The sequence below is a fragment of the Oncorhynchus keta genome, chromosome 16 (assembly GCF_023373465.1).
Source record: "Oncorhynchus keta strain PuntledgeMale-10-30-2019 chromosome 16, Oket_V2, whole genome shotgun sequence".
Lineage (NCBI taxonomy): Eukaryota > Metazoa > Chordata > Actinopteri > Salmoniformes > Salmonidae > Oncorhynchus > Oncorhynchus keta.
This window is the reverse complement of record NC_068436.1, coordinates 19,941,567-19,949,066: the sequence shown is the minus strand read 5'-3', so window position 1 is coordinate 19,949,066 and position 7,500 is coordinate 19,941,567. Positions and strand designations below refer to the sequence as shown.

Genomic DNA, 7,500 nt, shown 5'->3' with positions numbered 1-7,500 from the left:
GTGTTGATGTGTGTGTTGGTCTGTGTTGATGTGTGTGTTGATGTGTGTGTTGGTGTGTGTTGATGTGTGTGTTGATGTGTGTGTTGGTCTGTGTTGATGTGTGTGTTGATGTGTGTGTTGATGTGTGTGTTGGTCTGTGTTGATGTGTGTGTTGATGTGTGTGTTGACGTGTGTGTTGGTCTGTGTTGATGTGTGTGTTGATGTGTGTGTTGGTCTGTGTTGATGTGTGTGTTGATGTGTGTGTTGGTCTGTGTTGATGTGTGTGTTGATGTGTGTGGTCTGTGTTGATGTGTGTGTTGATGTGTGTGTTGATGTGTGTGTTGATGTGTGTGTTGATGTGTGTGTTGATGTGTGTGTTGATGTGTGTGTTGATGTGTGTGTTGGTCTGTGTTGATGTGTGTGTTGATGTGTGTGTTGACGTGTGTGTTGGTCTGTGTTGATGTGTGTGTTGATGTGTGTGTTGATGTGTGTGTTGGTGATATTGCTGCAGTGAACAGGTGTAGCGTATCACCTTAGATCAAACAGAGAGGACTAAACCACCTAGGAGTTTCACACACACAAACACACAAACACACACACACACATATCTACACCCACACACACACAAACAAACACGCACACACACACACACACCCCATTGCGAGGGGTGCATCACCTCATTAAGGCCAGACAAATATTAAATTAGCCATCATAATGAGAGACATAAACTATAGACAGCAGCAATGAACACATTAACAAGGTTTGCAGTCTGGTCTCAGATCCAGGCCTTGAGGTCTGCAGCATTGAATTGAGTAAACTTTATGAATCCCACAAGAGGCAATTAGATCACAAGAGGTCATTAGATCACAAGAGGTCATTAGATCACAAGAGGTAATTAGATCACAAGAGGTAATTAGATCACAAGAGGTAATTAGATCACAAGAGGTAATTAGATCACAAGAGGTCATTAGATCACAAGAGGTAATTAGATCACAAGAGGTCATTAGATCACAAGAGGTAATTAGATCACAAGAGGTAATTAGATCACAATAGGTAATTAGATCACAAGAGGTAATTAGATCACAAGAGGTAATTAGATCACAAGAGGTCATTAGATCACAAGAGGTAATTAGATCACAAGAGGTAATTAGATCACAAGAGGTAATTAGATCACAATAGGTAATTAGATCACAATAGGTAATTAGATCACAATAGGTAATTAGATCACAATAGGTCATTAGATCACAAGAGGTCATTAGATCACAATAGGTAATTAGATCACAAGAGGTAATTAGATCACAATAGGTCATTAGATCACAATAGGTCATTAGATCACAAGAGGTCATTAGATCACAATAGGTAATTAGATCACAATAGGTCATTAGATCACAAGAGGTCATTAGATCACAATAGGTAATTAGATCACAAGAGGTAATTAGATCACAATAGGTCATTAGATCACAAGAGGTCATTAGATCACAATAGGTAATTAGATCACAATAGGTAATTAGATCACAAGAGGTAATTAGATCACAATAGGTCATTAGATCACAAGAGGTAATTAGATCACAAGAGGTCATTAGATCACAAGAGGTAATTAGATCACAAGAGGTAATTAGATCACAAGAGGTAATTAGATCACGAGGAGGTAATTAGATCACAAGAGGTAATTAGATCACAAGAGGTAATTAGATCACAAGAGGTAATTAGATCACAAGAGGTCATTAGATCACAATAGGTAATTAGATCACAAGAGGTAATTAGATCACAAGAGGTAATTAGATCACAAGATGTAATTAGATCACAAGAGGTAATTAGATCACAAGAGGTAATTAGATCACAAGAGGCAATTAGATCACAAGAGGCAATTAGATCACAAGAGGTAATTAGATCACAAGAGGCAATTAGATCACAAGAGGTCATTAGATCACAAGAGGCAATTAGATCACAAGAGGTAATTAGATCACAAGAGGTCATTAGATCACAAGAGGCAATTAGATCACAATAGGTCATTAGATCACAAGAGGTAATTAGATCACAAGAGGTCATTAGATCACAAGAGGTAATTAGATCACAATAGGTCATTAGATCACAATAGGTAATTAGATCACAAGAGGTAATTAGATCACAAGAGGTAATTAGATCACAAGAGGTAATTAGATCACAAGAGGTAATTAGATCACAATAGGTAATTAGATCACAATAGGTAATTAGATCACAATAGGTAATTAGATCACAAGAGGTCATTAGATCACAAGAGGTAATTAGATCACAATAGGTAATTAGATCACAAGAGGTAATTAGATCACAATAGGTAATTAGATCACAATAGGTAATTAGATCACAAGAGGTAATTAGATCACAAGAGGTCATTAGATCACAAGAGGTCATTAGATCACAAGAGGTAATTAGATCACAAGAGGTAATTAGATCACAAGAGGTAATTAGATCACAAGAGGTAATTAGATCACAAGAGGTCATTAGATCACAAGAGGTAATTAGATCACAAGAGGTAATTAGATCACAAGAGGTAATTAGATCACAAGAGGTAATTAGATCACAAGAGGTAATTAGATCACAAGAGGTAATTAGATCACAAGAGGTAATTAGATCACAAGAGGTCATTAGATCACAAGAGGTAATTAGATCACAATAGGTCATTAGATCACAAGAGGTCATTAGATCACAATAGGTAATTAGATCACAATAGGTAATTAGATCACAAGAGGTAATTAGATCACAAGAGGTAATTAGATCACAAGAGGTAATTCGATCACAAGAGGTAATTCGATTACCAACAAGACACATAAGGCAACAAACCTCACTTGCATAAAAAGACACAGTGACAGGACACAGACAGGACACAGAGAGGACAATGACAGGACACAGACAGGACACAGAGAGGACAATGACAGGACACAGACAGGTCACTGACAGGACACAGACAGGACAATGACAGGACATAGACAGGACATAGACAGGACACAGACAGGACACTGACAGGACACTGACAGGACAATGACAGGATACGGACAGGACACGGACAGGACACGGACAGGACACAGACAGGACACAGACAGGACACAGACAGGACACAGACAGGACAATGACAGGACACGGACAGGACACTGACAGGACACAGACAGGACAATGACAGGACACAGACAGGACAATGACAGGACAATGACAGGACAATGACAGGACAATGACAGGACACAGACAGGACAATGACAGGACAATGACAGGACACGGACAGGACAATGAGAGGACAATGACAGGACACGGACAGGACAATGACAGGACAATGACAGGACACAGACAGGACAATGACAGAGACAATGACAGGACACGACAGGACAATGACAGAGACAATGACAGGGACACAGACAGGACAATGACAGGACAATGACAGGACACGGACAGGACACAGACAGGACAATGACAGGACAATGACAGGACAATGACAGGACACAGACAGGACACGGACAGGACAATGACAGGACAATGACAGGACAATGACAGGACAATGACAGAACACAGACAGGACAATGACAGGACAATGACAGGACACAGACAGGACACGGACAGGACAATGACAGGACAATGACAGGAGAATGACAGGACAATGACAGGACACAGACAGGACACAGACAGGACGCGGACAGGACAATGACAGGACAATGACAGGACAATGACAGGACACAGACAGGACACAGACAGGACACAGACAGGACACATACAGGACACGGACAGGACACGGACAGGACACAGACAGGACACAGACAGGACACAGACAGGACACGGACAGGACACGGACAGGACACGGACAGGACACAGACAGGACACAGACAGGACACTGACAGGGACACAGACAGGACAATGACAGGACACGGACAGGACACAGACAGGACACTGACAGGACACAGACAGGACACTGACAGGACACAGACAGGACACATACAGGACACGGACAGGACACGGACAGGACACGGACAGGACACAGACAGGACACAGACAGGACACTGACAGGACACAGAGAGGACAATGACAGGACACAGACAGGACACAGAGAGGACAATGACAGGACACAGACAGGACACTGACAGGACACAGACAGGACAATGACAGGACACAGACAGGACACAGACAGGACACTGACAGGACACAGACAGGACACTGACAGGACACAGACAGGACACAGACAGGACACTGACAGGACACAGACAGGACAATGACAGGACACTGACAGGACACAGACAGGACACTGACAGGACACAGACAGGACAATGACAGGACACAGACAGGACAATGACAGGACAATGACAGGACACAGACAGGACACTGACCGGACACAGACAGGACACGGACAGGACACAGACAGGACACAGACAGGACACAGACAGGACACGGGACACGGACAGGACACGGACAGGACACGGACAGGACACAGACAGGACACAGACAGGACACTGACAGGACACAGACAGGACAATGACAGGACACGGACAGGACACAGACAGGACACTGACAGGACACAGACAGGACACAGACAGGACAATGACAGGACACAGACAGGACACAGACAGGACACAGACAGGACACAGACAGGACACAGGTGGCAGGTGAAACAAGCACAACCCATGACTTTTCAAGCAAATTGATTCAATACTCGTTTCAATACTCGTTTCCTGTTTTATCATAGTCATAGCAGAGTGACAATATTGTGATTTTGACCTGAGACGGAGAGAGAGAGAGAGAGAGAGAGAGAGAGAGAGGAGAGAGAGAGAGAGAGAGAGAGAGAGAGAGAGAGAGAGAGAGAGAGAGAGAGAGAGAGAGAGAGAGAGAGAGAGAGAGAAAGAGAGAGAGAGAGAGGAGAGAAGAGAACACAACATACAACAAACCACATGTGCCCACTCACCCTGTCTCTCTGGCATTGACAACGGTTTACAAGTCAACAGATCAAGGAGAGGAAGATCAATGGACAAACACAGAAAGAAGAACAAATACCTACATAGATGAGAGAGATATTATAACATGGGGGAAGAGGACACAACTCTTCCCCACAATCACGCCTTAGAAGGACGAACAAAAAAGACATTGATGGAGTTTAGACGAACATGATGATGACGCCATGAGGAGTCAAGGTTTACTCACTGAACTTCACCGTCAATATGAAAGACTGTTCATTGTCATCTCTCTCTCTCTCTCTCTCTCTCTCTCTCTCTCTCTCTCCTCTCCTCTCTCCTCTCTCTCTCTCCCTCTCTCTCTCTCTGGGTCCCTCTCTCTGCCCCTCTCTCTCTCACTCTCCCTCTCTCTCTCCCTCTCTCTCTGCTCCTCTCTCTCTCTCCCTCTCTCTGCCCCCTCCTCTCTCCTCTCTCTCTGTCCCTCTCACTCTTCCTCCCTCTCTCCCCCTCTCTCTCTCTCTCTCTTCTCACTCTCTCTCCCTCTCTCTCTGTCAATTCAATTCAATTCAATTCAAGGGCTTTATTGGCATGGGAAACATGTGTTAACATTGCCAAAGCAAGTGAGGTAGACAACATACAAAGTGAATATATAAAGTGAAAAACAACAAAAATTAACAGTAAACATTACACATACAGAAGTTTAAAAACAGTAAAGACATTACAAATGTCATATTATATATATATATATATACAATGTACAAATAGTTAAAGGACACAAGATAAAAATGAATAAGCATAAATATGGGTTGTATTTACAATGGTGTTTGTTCTTCACTGGTTGCCCTTTTCTCGTGGCAACAGGTCACAAATCTTGCTGCTGTGATGGGACACTGTGGAATTTCACCCAAAAGATATGGGAGTTTTTCAAAATTGGATTTGTTTTCGAATTCTTGTGGATCTGTGTAATCTGGGGGAAATATGTATCTCTAATATGGTCATACATTGGGCAGGAGGTTAGGAAGTGCAGCTCAGTTTCACCTCATTTTGTGGGCAGTGAGCACATAGCCTGTCTTCTCTGAGAGCCATGTCTGCCTACGGCGGCCTTTCTCACATAGCAAGGCTATGCTCACTGAGTCTGTACATAGTCAAAGCTTTCCTTAATTTGGGTCAGTCACAGTGGTCAGGTATTCTGCCGCTGTGTACTCTCTGTGTAGGGCCAAATAGCATTCTAGTTTGCTCTGTTTTTTTGTTAATTCTTTCCAATGTGTTAAGTAATTATCTTTTTGTTTTCTCATGATTTGGTTGGGTCTAATTGTGCTGTTGTCCTGGGGCTCTGTAGGGTGTGTTTGTTTTGTGAACAGAGCCCCAGGACCAGCTTGCTTAGGGGACTCTTCTCCAGGTTCATCTCTGTAGGTGATGGCTTTGTTATGGAAGGTTTGTGAATCGCTTCCTTTTAGGTGGTTGTAGAATTTAACGGCTCTTTTCTGATTTGGATAATTAGTGGGTATCGGCCTAATTCTGCTCTGCATGCATTATTTGGTGTTTTACGTTGTACACGGACGATATTTTTGCAGAATTCTGCGTGCAGAGTCTCAATTTGGTGTTTGTCCCATTTTGTGAAGTCTTGGTTGGTGAGCGGACCCCAGACCTCACAACCACAAAGGGCAATGGGCTCTATGACTGATTCAAGTATTTTTAGCCAAATCCTAATTGGTATGTTGAAATTTATGTTTCTTTTGATGGCATAGAATGCCCTTCTTGCCTTGTCTCTCAGATCGCTCACAGCTTTGTGGAAGTTACCTGGCGCTGATGTTTAGGCCAAGGTATGTATAGTTTTTGTGTGCTCTAGGGCAACAGTGTCTAGATGGAATTTGTATTTGTGGTCCTGGTGACTGGACCTTTTGGAACACCATTATTTTTGGTCTTACTGAGATTACTGTCAGGGCCCAGGTCTGACAGAATCTGTGCATAATATCTAGGTGCTGCTGTAGGCCCTCCTTGGTTGGTAACAGAGCACCAGATCATCAGCAAACAGCAGACATTTGACTTGTCGATTCTAGCAGGGGAGCGGTGCTGACCTTTTTCTAATGCCCGCGCCAATTCGTTGATATATATGTTGAAGAGGTGGGGCTTAAGCTGCATCCCCTGTCTAACCCACGACCCTGTGTGAAGAAATGTGTGTGTTTTTGCCAATTTTACCACACACTTGTTTGTGTACATGGATTTTATAATGTCGTATGTTTTACCCCCAACACCACTTTCCATCAGTTTATAGCAGACCATGCCAAATTGAAATCGAAGGCTTTTTTAAGAAATCAACAAAGCATGAGAAGACTTTGCCTTTGTTTTGGTTTGTTTGGTTGTCAATTAGGGTGTGCAGGGTGAATACATGGTCTGTTGTACGGTAATTGGTAAAAAGCCAATTTGATATTTGCTCAGTACATTGTTTTCATTGAGGAAATGTACGGGTCTGCTGTTAATAATATGCAGAGGATTTTCCCAAGGTTACTGTTGACACATATTCCACCTGTAGTTATTGGGGTCAAATTTGTCTCCACTTTTGTGGATTGGGGTGATCAGTCCTTCTGGCATTTAGGTCGCCACAGACTAGTACATG

The 7,500-nt window shown here is 42.9% G+C and overlaps 1 protein-coding gene across 1 annotated transcript in view; it reads right to left on the bottom strand.

The window, feature by feature from the left end:
* The window catches only part of LOC127907896 (sodium channel and clathrin linker 1-like), a 40,057-nt gene that overhangs the window by 31,810 nt on the left and 747 nt on the right, over window positions 1-7,500 (bottom strand). The gene's annotated exons all lie outside the window — the stretch shown is intronic.